The sequence below is a fragment of the Odocoileus virginianus genome, unplaced genomic scaffold (assembly GCF_023699985.2).
Source record: "Odocoileus virginianus isolate 20LAN1187 ecotype Illinois unplaced genomic scaffold, Ovbor_1.2 Unplaced_Scaffold_3, whole genome shotgun sequence".
NCBI classification, from domain to species: Eukaryota; Metazoa; Chordata; class Mammalia; order Artiodactyla; family Cervidae; genus Odocoileus; species Odocoileus virginianus.
This window is the reverse complement of record NW_027224265.1, coordinates 4,304,442-4,320,315: the sequence shown is the minus strand read 5'-3', so window position 1 is coordinate 4,320,315 and position 15,874 is coordinate 4,304,442.

Below are 15,874 nucleotides of genomic sequence, written 5' to 3'. Positions count from 1 at the left end.
AGGTGGTGGTGGTGGTGTTCAGTCGCTAAGTTGTGTCCAACTCTTTGGGACAGCATAGACTACAGCCAGTGAAGATCCCGTCTTTTGCTATTTGCTCAAATTCATGTCCATTGAGCTGGTGATGTTATCTAATCATCTCACCCTCTGCAACCCCTCTTTTCGCCTTCAATCACTGCCAGCATCAGGGTCTATTCCAATGAGTTAGATCTTCCCAACAGGTAGCCAAAGTATTGGAGCTTCAGCATCAGCCCTTCCAGTAAATATTCAAGGTCGATTTCCTTTAGGATTGACTAGTTTGATCCTGCAGTCCAAGAGACTCTCAAGAGTCTTCTCCAGCACCACAGTTTGAAAGCATCAGTTCTTCAGTGCTCAGCCTTCTTTATGGTCCAACTCTCACATCCATACATGACTACTGGAAAAACCATAACTTTGACTCTATGGACCTTTGTCAGCAAAGTGATGTCTCTGCTTTTTAAAAATACTGTATGGTTTCCATACAGTACCAATAAAGAAGGTTCAGCATCCTAAGTGTTCAGCAGCCTTTTCTTCTATGAAATGCCTATTTACTGCTTGGTTTATTTTTCTCTTACAGTGTTTATGTTTTACTTACTGATGTATATATACTTTAGATACTTATCTTTTAGATCATAAATAACTTATCCTACCTTGTGATATGTCTCTCATTATTTTTAGGGTATCTTGCAAAGAGCATTAACTCTTAATTTTATTTTATTTTATTTTATTTTTAACTCTTAATTTTAATGTAGTCAAATATATCAATCTTTTTCTTTATGGTCTTCTTAATTTATGCCTCTGATGTGCTAGCAATAATTGCATTTATGATATTCTGTGCCCTCTGATACTTGAATTCATTCCTATGGGCATATTATTTCTCCTGATTGAAAGGGACAGAGTAAAGGGACAAAGTAGGTGATTAAACTGTTAGCCTCACTAGAGGACCGTAAGTAAGTTAACGATCACTGAATAAAGCAGGTTGGCTTACCCACAAAGCCAAGCAGGCTTGCTTGGCAACACCACCATCCAACAACAGCATGAGACATGCCCCCAAACAATGAAACAGGGGTGGCAGGAGGCCCACATCCTGCCCAGGGAGCTCAGGAAGTTAATGATCCCTAGGACGTGCTCTCTGGATACATAAAAAACAGTAATTTATGGAAAGAGGACATTTCCAAATGAAAGGCCCTCACTGCACTGAGGCCTGAAATAATTGCTCCATAGTGCCATGACAGTGCTGGCTTGACCAAGTAGGGACAAGAAGACTCCCCTGCCCAGCCTGGGAGGAGCTGATGAGACAGCTGAGAAAGAGGAAGAAGGCGGTCTTTCCCTTCTCACTTTTCCTTTCCGGGCCTGGCACCCTCTCGCCTGCCCACAGCCCTTTCAAGCATCCTGTTCTAATGAATCACTTCTGATCCATCACTTTGCCTCTCACTGGACTCTTCCTGCCCTGAGACACGAAGGACCCGAGTTCCCGGGAGCACCTGAGGCGCCACCTAGAGGTTACAGAGCGACATGTGCGCGCTATGTCCCTCCAGTCACGCCCAGCTCGCCGCGGCCCGCCAGGCTCCTCTGTCCACAGGCTTCTCCAGGCCAACGCCGGGGCGGGCTGCCACGCCCTCCTCCAGGGGATCTTCCTGACCCAGGGATTGAACCCGGGTCTATGGCAGGCAGGTTCTCTACCAATAGAGCCACCCGGGAAGCCCTTCATAATTATATACCTTCCTTCATTTTAATCATCTTTCATACTATATCTAGTACTCCAGTGCAAGGAATTCTGAGGCATGTTTTTAAAAAATTGATGCCTAATTGGGGATTACAGTCTATTTCTTGAAATTGCTAACTTCCAGACACATGGGGTGATGTTGTACTTTAGAAAATACATTTTTAGTATACGTACTACTGAAGCAAGCATAGAAAATACATTTTTAAATCATAAAAAAGAGGCAACCTTTAATTACTTTGTCAAGGAGAACTCATGCATTTTATAATCCCACAGATCAAATATAATAAATCTTGATCTTACTTGCATTTAAGGAAAAGTATTCATTCATCTTTGAGATTCGCACTTTCTGCTGCCTTGTTTCAGGATTAAAGTTGGCTACCTGTGGTCCGGGATTTTGAAATGCCAAGCATTTTAACTGCCCCTATCTATGGCTATGAAACAAATAAAATGAATTAGTATGAAGAACCTGATAGTTTTATCTGTTTTACATTGCATCAAGACGAGGTCTCTGTAACTTTTACCATAACGGCATGACAGTTCAGTACAGGGGCCCCTATATATGGGGTGTAAAGCCTGATGATCTGAGGTGGAGCTGATATAATAATAACAGAAATAAAGTGCACAGTAAATGTAACGAGCTCGAATCACCCTGTAACCATCCCCTCCCCTCGCCCCGCTCCCCCCCATCCCCTGCCCCAGGAAAAACTGTCCCCAGTGCCAGAAAGCTTGGGACCACTGCTCTAGAGCAGGTGCCCAAACTCACTGCCCTGGGGGTCAGAATACAGCCACCGGAAGGATCCCCTCTCAGTCAAAGCCAGACTGCAAGAAGAAAAATCTTGCTCCAATGATTTTCTAGGATGTTAGTAGAAATTTTCAAATTCTGTTTGGGAGTATTTATAATTCAAAGTTGGGGCTTCTCTGGTAGCTCAGCAGGAAAAGAATCTGCCTGCAATGCAGGCAACATGGGTTCGATCCCCGGGTGGGGAAGATCCCCTGTTGAAGGGAATGGTAACCCACTGCAGTATTCTTGCCTGGGAAGTCCCATGGACAGAGGAGCCTGGCGGGCTACAGTCCATGGGGTCACTAAGAATCAGACACGACTCACCCACTAAACAACAACAACAAATTGGAAAGACAAGTAATAAAGATGCTTCAGTCAATCCTGATAACTAATTTGACCATGTAGCACACAAATCAGGAGGGAAAGCAATGCTCTTTCACAGATTGTTAGAAGAAAGTAATCTGAGTTGCCCCCAAAACACTCAGGCTAACACATATATGAAATACAACATTTCTAAACCAAAGGGGATCTTTCAATGTATTAATTTCAGTGAAACAAATAACCAACAGAAACTCGGGCTTTCTATGCAGTTTTTTTAGCTTAAAAATAGTCTAGTAGTCCAAAATAACATAGGTATGTTTGTTTAAAATTTCATGTTGGTTGGTGTGTATGGCTCTGTTTGACAAACCACCTTAGGAAGCAATTCTGTGTTTAGCTGCAGGTGAGCAATAGACACAGCTCAGCATCATCTACTGTTCTCTGCAAGGGGCGAGATGTCTCTGCTCAAACCTTGGCCCTGCCACTCTTCCTGGGATGCCTTGAGCAAGTTCCTACTGCTTCTAAGACTCAGTTTCTCCTTTTGCAAAACGATGGAATCTTGTCTTTGTAAGGGAACTTAAGGGAGTTAGAGAAGGTGAGGTTCAGAAAAAGAACCAGCCTGGCAACTTACAGGAACAGATCACTTTTAATGAGGCAAGAAGGGGCAGCTGACAGATCAGTGGGCTGCTATGCTAAGTCAGGAAGAGGGCAGGTATATATAAAAAACACACATGTGTGGAGAGACGTCGTTTTGAAGGGTCTGTTTTTCCTCATGATTATTTTGATTAGTTAGCTTTCAACAGCCGGGGTAAGGAATTCCTGAGACTGGGGTCTGCTGGGAGCTGAACGTAATCAATCTTAATGTCCATTCCTTTCTTCGGGGGAGAAAGTTCTTTATTCTGTATAGAATGGTGGGGAGGACCTGGAGGGGAGTTTTAACTCCAGGCTATTTTGAGCCGTGTAGCTTAAGTGCGTTAACATGGGCCAAGTTTTAGAACCAGGATAGCATATCATGGGGAAAATACACAAAGGTTTGTTAAATGAAAATACTTGACCATATTCTTGACAAGTATACTAGCCCAAGGGTAGGACTTCATTGCACAGGACACTGGGAACCGAGAGGCAGAGAGGAGACAGGCAAGTTGAGACCAGCCTGGTGGTCTCAGGGTGAAGATGAGGGAGCAGAGATCTTCCTTGTGGAATGCTGATGGGGCCACCTTCCCACCCAAATCCAGGGCAGCTCAGAGATCCCCACACAGAGCTCCCCAAATACCACGGAACCATAGTATCCATGTGCCATACCAGCTGCTTCTGTCTGACCTGACAGTTTTTCTCAGGAGAACTTTGACCTGCAGGTCTCTCTTGCATGGAATTGTTGTTTTCTGATTGTTCACTCACTTCTGATCACTAAGAAAAAGTAAATGAAAAATGTAAACACAGTAATACCATATATCCCAAGTAACTTAACCCTGTGACTTTCCTGCTCTCTCCCTACATCTTACTCTCTTTCAAAGCCAGACTTACTGGAAAAACCATTGCTTTCCTGGAAATTTTTCTTTCTTTCCTTTTTTTTTTTTCTTTTTTAACCACTCTTTAATCCTTCATCTGACTTCCTCAGAATGCTTTACTGACGTCTTCTCAGCCTGGTGTTCAATGAGTAAATCAACTGTACCTTTGACAGTTCTTAGCACTGCAGACCTCTCTGGAGCAGGTAACCCTGGGGCCATCCACTCCTGCTCAAGAGGACTAGAAATTCTTAGACCTGGATTCTTCCCCCCTTACTCTTACTTCCTTGAAAAACAGTAAGACGTGTTAATATATACACATCCTCAGTAACTCTGCGAACATCTCTGCTCCCAAGGTTTCATTATCACATCTTCCGAAATCATTACCCAGGTTGCCTCCAAAAGCCCCAACTTCCTCAGTCAAGTTTTCCGACAAATTTCTAACACAACTTGTGCTAAATGGAAGCAATCAGTTTTCCATACAACTCAGCTGCTTACATGCCTGTAATTTACTTTGAAATACTTCAATATACATACAAGACGTCTCGGCAGGCACGTGTGTGTGTGTGTGTGCATGCACGCATCTTAGGTGAAGCTAACACACGCTGCCAATGATAAATGCACTCTGAGCTTCTCTGCAGTGTTCTGCCAGAAAGGACCACACTCCAGAGATGGTACCGCCGCCCTGCTGGCTCCTGCCTCTCTCATCAACCACCCATGCTGGGAGCCAGGCGCTGTTTCCAACACAGGACCTGAGGGTTACGCTCAGTTATGACCAGTCCATCCGCACCCCCGCTCTGCCTGCCAACGGGAAGCTCCAGCCCCACCGCCGCCTCTGCACGCTCCCCTGTCTGTGCCCCTCCGGTGGGCTGCCCGCTCTTCTGTGCCCTCTCCAGGTCCCCAAGCGGGTCAGAAGTCACGCTGACTTTTCTTTCCTCGCATCCCTGACACTGACTCTTCCTTTTACTCTCTAGCAGGTAGAAACCACCGTAAGACAGCAGTGTGCTGTGCGTGTTAGTCCTCAGTCATGTCCAACTCTCTGTGACCCCCTGGACTGTAGCTCACCAGGTTCCTCTGTCCAGGAAATTCTCCAGGCAAGAATACTGGAGTGAGTAGCCATTTCCTTCTCCAGAGGACCTTCCCGACCCAGGGATCAAACCTGGGTCTCTGGCACCGCAGACAGATGCTTTACCATCTGAGCCGCCAGGGAAGCCCTCAGACAGCAGCAGTAGTAACAGCAGCAACAAGACCTCACCCTTACCAAGATGCACTTAACCTGCACCTCAGCCTGCCTGAACTTCTGCATTTCCTGACTCTATACCTTGACCTTCCTTGTCTTAGATCCTTTACTTTAAAAATGTGTCATTGTGAGTTCTTTCTCTGCTCCACTGAGATGTAAATCTCCCAACCTCCAGCCAATTTTACAGCCCCCAGAAGGTCTTTCTCAAGGACTATGAACCATCCCTTTGAAATGCTGCTGCTGCTGCTGCTAAATCGCTTCAGTCGTGTCTGACTCTGTGCAACCCCCATAGACGGTAGCCCACCAGGCTCCACCGTCCCTGGGATTCTCCAGGCAAGAATGCTGGAGTGCGTTGCCATTTCCCTCTCCGATGCATGAAAGTGAAAAGTGAAAGTGAAGTTGCTCAGTCGTGTCCAACTCTTTGCGACCCCATGGACTGCAGCCTACCAGGCTCCCCATCCATGGGATTTTCCAGGCAAGGCTACTGGAGTGGGTTGCCATTGCCTTCTCTACTTTGAAATGCAATCAGCCAGAAAGACCAGGCTACCATTTATCAGTCTCTGAGAGAAGGTACCTGAACCATGAACTTCCAGATGTTCAAGCTGGTTTTAGAAAAGGCAGAGGAACCACAGATCAAATTACCAACATCCGTTAGATCACTAAAAAAGCAACAGAGTTCCAGAAAAATATCTATTTCTGCTTTATTGACTATGCCAAAGTCTTTGACTATGTGGATCACAACAAACTGTGGAAAATTCTGAAAGAGATGGGAATACCAGACCACCTGATCTGCCTCCTGAGAAATCTGTATGCAGGTCAGGAAGCAACAGTTAGAACTGGGACATGGAACAGACTGGTTCCAAATAGGAAAAGGAGTACGTCAAGGCTGTATATTGTCACCCTGCTTATTTAATTTATATGCAGAGTACATCATGCAAAATGCCAGGCTGGATGAAGCACAAGCTGGAATCAAGATTGTAGGGAGAAATATCAATAACCTCAGATATGCAGATGACACCACCCTTATGGCAGAAAGCAAAGAACTAAAGAGCCTCTTGATGAAAGTGAAAGAGGAGAGTGAAAAAGTTGGCTTAAAGCTCAACATTCAGAAAACTAAGATCATGGCATCTGGTCCCATCACTTTGTTAGGGGAAGCACAATGATTGAAACCATCCACCCTGGCCAGGCACCATAGTAACCATTTGCATGAGTTGTTTTACGACAGGAGGTCCTGGTAAGGAACACAGAACTAATAAGCCACCACCAACAGGAAGAGTTTGGGAAAGGTCAAAAGGAGACACATGTCTGACCACCTCCCAGAATCCTTCTCTCTGGCATCCATCTTGGCTGAACAAGGCGTGCACCACCAGGAAGGACTCTGAGTCAGAATGATTGGCTAAAGACAACCCGGAAACTAATCCCATCACCATAAAACCCGAGACTGCAAGCCATGTGGCAGAGCAGTTCTCCTGGGTTCCCTTACCCTCCTGCTCTCCACCCGGTGCCCTTTCCCAATAAAATCTCTTGCTTTGTCAGCACATGTGTCTCCTTGGACAATTCATTTCCAAGTGTTAGACAAGAGCCCAGTTTCAGGCCCTGGAAGGGGTCCTCCTTCCTGCAACAACTTCATGGCAAATAGATGGGGAAACAATGGAAACGGTGACAGACTTTATTTGGGCTCCAAAATCACTGCAGATTATGACTGCAGCCATGAAATTAAAAGACGTTTGCTCCTTGGAAGGAAAGCTATGATCAACCTAGACAGCATATTAAAAGCAGAGACATTACTTTGCCAACAAAGGTCCGTCTAGTCAAAGCTATGGTTTTTCCAGTAGTCACGTGTATGGATGTGAGAGTTGGACTATAAAGAAAGCTGAATGCCGAAGAATTGATGCTTTTGAACTGCAGTGTTGGAAAAGACTCTTGAGAGTCCCTTGGACTGCAAGGAGATCAAACCAGTCAATCCTAAAGGAAATCAGTCCAGAATATTTATTGGAAGGACTGATGCTGAAACTGAAACTAATACTTTGGCCACTTGATGCGAAGAACTGACTCACTAGAAAAGACCCTGAAACTGGGAAAGACTGAAGGTGGGAGGAGAAGGGGATGACAGAAGATGAGATGGTTGGATGGCATCACCAACTCAATGGACATGAGTTTGAGTAAGCTCTGGGAGTTGGTGATGGACAGAGAAGCCTGGTGTGCTGCAGTCCATGGAGTCACAAAGAGTTGGACACAAGACAGCAACTGAACTGAACTGAAGTGAGAAAAGGTAGAAGCCTAACTCGCTTATTGGTGGATTGATGAGAGCCAGTTAGTAAACAGAAGTGGCCTAATCACAGAAAAGAACATTTGCAAGTTTTGGAATTACTCAATGTGCTCAACACATCCCATGGATCTCTCCCCTAAAATCCTCTAATATTTCACTCCCACCTTTATTTCAGTAGAGTTGAATTCAGACTGAGTTCTGGCTTTCCTTCTCTATGATAGCATGGTGTAAAATCTACTTGGCCTGTTTTACTTGGGTGTGGTTTTTGCTTTGACACTATCCCATGCAATTTCACATTTCATCAGCCAGACATTCCCGGGGAGCATTTCCCCAGCCATCTGGAGATAAAATCACATGTAACTATTTTAAAATGATCAATTCCTTGTCAGATGCCAGCCCTACTGTCGTGACCACTTGCGGAGGAAAATCATGATGATCTGGAATAATTAATAAGCTCTCCAGGTGAATCTTATCTTAGGCAATTACTGGTGATGTAAGGATAGGTATAATTCCCTTCACTCAGTTTTGCCATCTCAGCCTAAAGTGACTGCCCACAATTTCTCCCTACCTTAAATTTATCCAGAACATTGTGGTCGTGTTGATACTTAAATCAGAAATGTCTTTATCTGATTCCTATGAAGACTTCAGTGACTCCCCTCTGCCAATAACATCCCACATCCCTGACATATCAGTGAAGATCCATTGAAATGGACTCTGGTGACCTGTCTAGGCTCACCTCCCCACATTCCTTCCCTTGGGCCAAAGCTACTGAGCTCCCCACTCCTGTTACCACCCCTCCCATCGCTTACCTAACTCAGCGAGTGAGTGAAAGTCCCTCAGTTGTGTCCAATTCTTTGTGACCCCATGGATAGTCCATGGAATTCTAGAGGCCAGCATACTGAAGTGGGTAGCCCTTCCCTTCTCCGGGGGATGTTTCCAACCCAGGTACGAACCCAGGTCTCAGGCATGGAGGCGGGTTCTTTACCAGCTGAGCCACCAGGGAAGTCCTATCTAACTCAAGCCTTCCCCTTTGAACTCTGGCTTATCTTTTTGCTCCAAGAAGCCTCTGCATCACTCTCATCCTCAAAAGAGTCCTTTCTCTCTTGGGCTGTTTGAAGCTTCCTCAAAAAAACTGCCCCAAGGGGGTCCTAAACCTTCGAGCTTTTTCATGTAACAAATTTACTTCCATATGGGAATAGGCATGACTTTATGATCATCTTTGCAAGCAAGAACATCTTCTGAAAGAGCATCCATTTAACTGCACTGGGAGAAACAAATATTTTATGCAAATCCTGACCCAAGATGCTTTTGTTTAAGTCCTTTATGAAATGTAGGTCTCCATAAACAAATTAGGGGGGAGTTTACTCCTTCGTACTCTGAATAAAGCAAATAGAAATTTTAACTGAATTTTGCCAGGTCCTAAAATTGTAACTGGATTTTATTAGGAGCCCAAAATACGTGACAATCATAAGTAATTTTAAATTAACTTCAGGTTACAGAAACTTCTTTCACAGAACACTGCTGTGACTGGTATTGGTTTGTGTGTGTGTGTGTGTTTAAAAAAAAAATTCTCAAGATCACTAACATAATTGGGTAAAACTGCACTAAGCAAATTTCAAACCAGTTTTAGAAGATGCAAACGTTATGCTGACTTCATATCATAATTACTGATACTATATGCTGCTAAAACTATTTCAGATGAAATTCTTACAGGACTTAAATAATCAAACTCTTTTAGAACCAAGTCAGTGGTTGATTTGGTAAACAGAAGTATTCATAGAAAATGACTTTTCTCTGGTTAAAAATACAAAATTGGAAGACACTTAATTTTTTATATCTTCAGTATAGATGTGACATTAGGATGCCCACAACCTAATTTCTATTTTATATACACTTTGCCATATAATTTATACTCTCATCTGGTGATCTGAACATTTTGAACTTCTTTTCCTCTTTATTTTAAAATTGAACTGGTATAGTCTCAAATCTTATGAAAGTTCTGCATTCATCAAACATTCAGTTATATTCTCCTACTTATAAGCAAAGGGCCAGGCTTTCTATTAAGTATGCAGCTTTATTTTAAGTCAGATTGTTTTACTGTAGAGCTTTATTAACCTTTCTCACTTGGTTCAAACAGCTAGGGAAAGGTCACCAGCACCAAAGACAAAATGCAGTAAGGCCTTTTAATAGATCTAATCTTCCCTTAAACATTGTCTGCTTAAATTTATCCTAAAGATAATAGACTATTTGTAAAAAAAAACAAATAAATAAATAAAGAAGAAGAAGAAGGAATTATCTTCTTTACGCCTTCTACTTTCACAACTAGTTTCACTTTCGGCAAAACTTAACAATGGCCTTATAAAGAGCTACGCATTTCTATTCTGCTGCCCTAAACTGGAAAGACTTCTTAAAAAATTAAGATATGAATGTGCGGTACTGTAATAGATGCTTTAGCACTTCCGACCATATTTAAGGGCTTTTGAGGTGGCACAGTGGTAAAGCATCCACCTACCGATGCAGGAGACACAAAAGACCCGGGTTCGATCCCTGGGCCGGGAAGGTCCCCCGCAGGAGGAAACGGCAGCCCACTCCAGTACTCCTGCCTGGGAAATCCCATGGACGGAGGCGCCCGGCAGGCCACAGCCCTCAGGGCTGCAGGAGAGCCATACACGACTGAGCACGCGCTGTATCTAATTCCAGAAAACTCTTGCAAGGCTGCTATTATTGTCCAAACTGTCAGACTAGAATTTCAGTCTCAACCAGGTAAGTAACCTGCTCGAGATTCTTCAGCTATTCCCCAAGAAGTAAACAGTGTAATCCCAAAGCCTGTGTTGTTTTTAGTACATATCAATGCCACCTTCAAACCCTTTGCCTTATTCTCCATCATCTACCAAATGTAATACAGTTAGTTTTTAGCTGGATGGTAGAAATCACTAGGATCCAGAGAAATGTCTTATTCCAGGACACACACCTATGTAATAAATCTAAACCTCCCTACAACAATATTAACAAGGGGACAAAATTCAAATCAAAATCTTCAGCCAGACCTTTTAAAATATAAGAAGTTAAATATCATAGTTGTTCTCAAATTTTTTGGTCCTTAACTTAGGAGGATAATTGATTTTCTAATTACTACACTAATGAATGTGACATTTTAATAACCGAAAATGAAAAATTAATAGGTGATTAATGCTGTGAATATAAATAAAGGCAAACCCTTACTGTACAAAGCAATATAAGTAGAGCCTACAAGAATGGAAGCCATGGGAAACAGTCATGTCTGAATCTAAATTCAATTAAAATAACTTGGTTTGCAGCAACAGAACCCAACTCAGTACAACTTGAAGGAAAACAGGGAATCATATTAGAATTCCTCAAGTTGGCACCAACTAGGTCAAGATACTCACATTCCCCCCAATTTAAAAGCTAACACATAAATCTATACTATCTTATCCCCTCCTTTCTTTCACTAGGACACACAGAATATTTGTTTACCTACAAGATTTTTATAAGAATATACTTACCTGACAAATACAGAATACCAGTGAATTTATGTTTAAGAAACTTTTATCTCTCCTCACAGGCTTTAATCCCATAAATCATTAAGAGACTGGTAATAGGTAAGAGACTTTCTTTAATGAATACAGTAGTACTTTTAAATTTTAACACAAGAGAACCTGAAGATTCTGAAGGCATGAGTTAGTAAAACATAAAAGGGACAAAGCATATATAAGTCATCAGTTAATACAACAGAGTGACATATTTAATTTATGTGAATTTAAACAGGATTCACTTATATGACTTCAACTATACACTTTGCAAACAGAGATAGAATACTAACTAAATAATTGTTGTTTAGTCACTCAGTCGTGCCCAACTCTTTGCGACCCCATAGATTGTAGCTCACAAGGTTCCTCCGTCCATGGGATCCTCCAGGCAAGAATACTGGAGTGGGTTGCCATTTCCTTCTCCAAACTAAATAATTAGGTCCACCATTCCCTGAGCGAGTTAAGTCCTGCAGTCAGTGTGAGTGTGAGATGGAAAATGCGTCTGTTTCCTCAATGTACACTGAGGTCTCGTGTGCACTAAGGTGAGTCCAGGGCTAAAAGACAGACATGCACTCCAAGTCTAAATGTTCAACTACAGAAGCAGCAAACAGCTCCAACAAACTTCTGAAGAAAAATAATACAACTGAAATTGACTTATGAAGAAATGTTATGTTAGGATCCAACTTGGTACTTTCCTAAGGAATTGCCTCTCCCTCCCTGAAACAGTCTCTATGAGATCATCACCTTCTGCATTGACCTTGACCTGTGAAGTCGCTCAGTTGTGTCGATTCTTTGCGACCCCATGGACTGTAGCCTACCAGGCTCCTCTGTCCATGGGATTTTCCAGGCAAGAGTACTAGAGTGGGTTGCCATTTCCTTCTCCAGGGGATCTTCCGAACCCAGGGATCAAACCCGGGTCTCCCGCACTGCAGACAGACGCTTTACCGTCTGAGCCACCAGGGAAACCCATTGACTTTAAAGACCCTAAAACCCATCTCTCCATAAGATTCCTTACATGTAAAAGAAAAAAAAGAAACCATCCATCACTCTTTCTAACATTAATGTGCAAGAAGTTTATGGGAGGAGCTGGCAGAAGTGAGGATTAGGGACAACTATGTGCGTTAATAAAGGCAGTCTTTGAATGTAAGGACTTGGGTCAACCTGAATTAGGAATCACTTAATGTAATTTTCTGTGACTACCATATACCTTCTTGAAATAATGACCTACAGTAGCAGAGTTTCTCAATATGAGGAACAGAATAATAATATTACTAATGTATAATCACTGAGCCACATGTTTCATTAAATTCAATGAATATGTACAATCTAACTTCCAAGTCTGTCAACTGATTCCTTTTAACATATACCAAATGAGGTGCTTTTTTGGCAAAACAAAAATAGTGATTGAGCACATAGAAAAATAAACTTCAATGTCCTCAAAATGTATAAGAAAGTGAGATTTCTTTTAAAAAAAGAGAGCAAAAAAAAAAAAAAAAGAACATTCTTAAGATCTTCAAAAGCATTTTATTAATAAAATAGTTTGGAGTGAAGGGGGACAAGGAAACATTTATCTACCCCCATTCACTGATACATGACATATGCACCCTTAAAATAAGGTGGAGCTTAAAATAGGTGAGCAGAATAACAAATGGAGAATACAGCTATAAAACACAGTTCCAAACACATCTTCATCATCTTAATCCAACAACAATCCAACAGCAGATAAACATTAAATGTAAGTCACAGTATCTGCTTCCAACAGCAGGTTAACTCCTCCCTCTGTACCAAAAGTAACCCACACATACGTGGGCATTAAAGAGAACGTTAAAGAGATACATTCATTTTGATCCTCTCAATGGGAGAAAAAATTTAAGGCCCATGTTATAAAATGAGAAACCAAGTGTCCAAGAAACTTAAATTTAAATGGAAAGTGGGTGTTAATTTTTCTATATATAGAAATGCCAGCAGCACCCTAAACACACTGTAACAACAACAACCAAAATCCTCACACATTTCTATACGCCGGGGTTGACACCTGCGGTTGTCCTTCATGTTAACATACTAAGACCTAATTATCATAATGGGGAAATGCGGTGGTACCCACAAGTCAATCCATCAGATAACTTAGAGTTTTAAAAGCAATCTCTCTGAAATGTATGGTACCCATTCTAGACTTCTGTAAACAAAGTATATTGGATTACACTAGTTTCTGGTAATAAATTGGGTATTTCTTGTGTCTGATTTTCATAATTCTTCTATAACCCATAACTTAAGTTTGGTGACCAAGTAGTGAATTACCAACTATCAATACTTTCAAGATAACCACACCCTTGAAATAAAAGTGGAAGAGAAAGATTATATACCGGTTGATAGCAAAACCACAGAATTATTATTAAGAGGAAGAATGAAATCGTGATATCAGAATTTTCCCAAAGCAAGTTCCACAAAACCTTTGTCACAAAACAGATAAAACAGTTCCATGGTCAAATACGTATGGAAAATTCTGCACACAATATTCACCCTTAAATATTTATTATTAACACTACCATAAAATATACTCTGACAAGTTCCATAATTTTTTTTAAGAAAAGTATTTTGAATGAAGACAGAATTTCCCAAACTTTTGATCATGGACTATCATCAAATTTTCTAGAGACCCAGTGTTCTCCAGTATTGTTACAGAACAACACCTTGCAAAAAGTTCAAGTAGAAACCTAGAGTTGCAGTGGAATCATAAGAAAAAATTATAAGCTATAGAAATACAAACATACAAACCTTTAGGTGAAGTTTTTGAAGAATTTGGGTGAGCAATCGTGGAAATCTTCCTATATCTATTTCATTTATCAGGGACACTGCTTTTTCATGCTAAAGAAATTCACAAAACACAGTTTTAAAATGAGTTTTCCCCAAGTGGTACTGTCATTGCTGTAAGTTCAGTTGACTAAGTTTTCATTTCAACAACTGATTGCTATAAAGGTAAGTCTGAGTGAAATTAAGAAAAACAGATGACGGCCAACAAAGAAGACAGGACATTTCCAAAAGATATCCCTAGAAGTACTTCTGTTGAAAATGTCTATTTGGCAAATTTTCTCTTTCTTCTGGGCCAGGCAACTCTATTTAGGAAAGCCTGCACGCTATGGGGAACCGGTTCAATTTAGGAGTGGGTGTTTATGTATCACCTTAACTCAAAACAGAACTCTGAAAAGAGTGAGAGGAGGGAAGCAGCAATTACACCATAAAAAGAAAAAAAGACCGCTACATAGGAGATAATGGAATAAAAGCAAACGCTAACGTACAATATCATTTGGGGTCCCTAAGTACACAGTTGTTTTAAACCCTGCTTAAAGGCACCCAAAGCCAGTGCTCTGGGACAACCCAGAGGGATAGAGTTGGGAGGGAGGTGGGAGGTGGGTTCAGGATGTGAGGGCCACACACATACCTGTGGCCCATTCATTCTGATGTGTAGCACCATCACAGTAATGTAATTACTCTACAATCAAAAGTAAATAAAACCCTGCTTAAACTGTAATCAGCTTCAAATTATGTGATAAGAACAATTCTATTGCACCACGTTGGCTATGGTTCACTGATGTAGTTTGTCACCCAGGACACTGGTGTGAGGAAAGGAATTAGCTCTCAGAGCTCAATCAAATAAGGAAAAACTTCAAAATGACAAGTCTCCTCTTCAAAAAGACCACTCTCCAGTCTAGAGCCAGCCTGTTCTACTTTTGTACTTTTCTGCATCCACACACCACCTACACTATTACTTACCTTTCAATAAATGGAGTCATTTTTACTTAATTTTATTTTATAACAGAACTTTGTATCACCACCATCAACAGCCGACCTTCCCTACCACGAACAGAAATTAACTACATATATAAATGAACAAAAGGAAATAAAGTGAAAACAAAAGCAATGTTACCAAATTCTGGTCAGATGCTGTTACCAGCCCCAAACTCCTGACCTGGGGCCTATTCTATCTGGATTGAAAAGGTGTATTTATTAACACGTGTTGGGTATTAAAGACCATCCAGGGAACAATGGGAGTCTCTCTCATACTCAGTCTGAAGGGACTGAGTGGAAACGAAAGTGGAAGCGGGTCACCTTTTCACGTGATTTCAGTACTACCCCAGGATGGCTTGGGAACCTTGCTGCAGCCTCGGGGAACCGTGACAGTGACCAGACCTCAGCCTCCAGGCTCACTGAAGCCCGCGTGTGCAGGGGCGGCGCCCGCGCGCAGGGGCGGCGCCCGCGCTCCCGCGCTCGCCGAGGCCCGCGCTGCGCCTGCGCCGCCGGCGCCCCGCCTCCGCCGGGCGACAGCGGGGCACCCTCTGGCCGGCCCTGCCAGCGCCCTGGGGACGGGGCCCCGCAGCGCAGCCGGGGCGACCTGGGGCCCTCCCGCAGGGTCGGCGCTGCGGACGCCGCCAGCCGCACGGCTCCCGGGCACCAACGGCGGCGGCGCGGCCGAC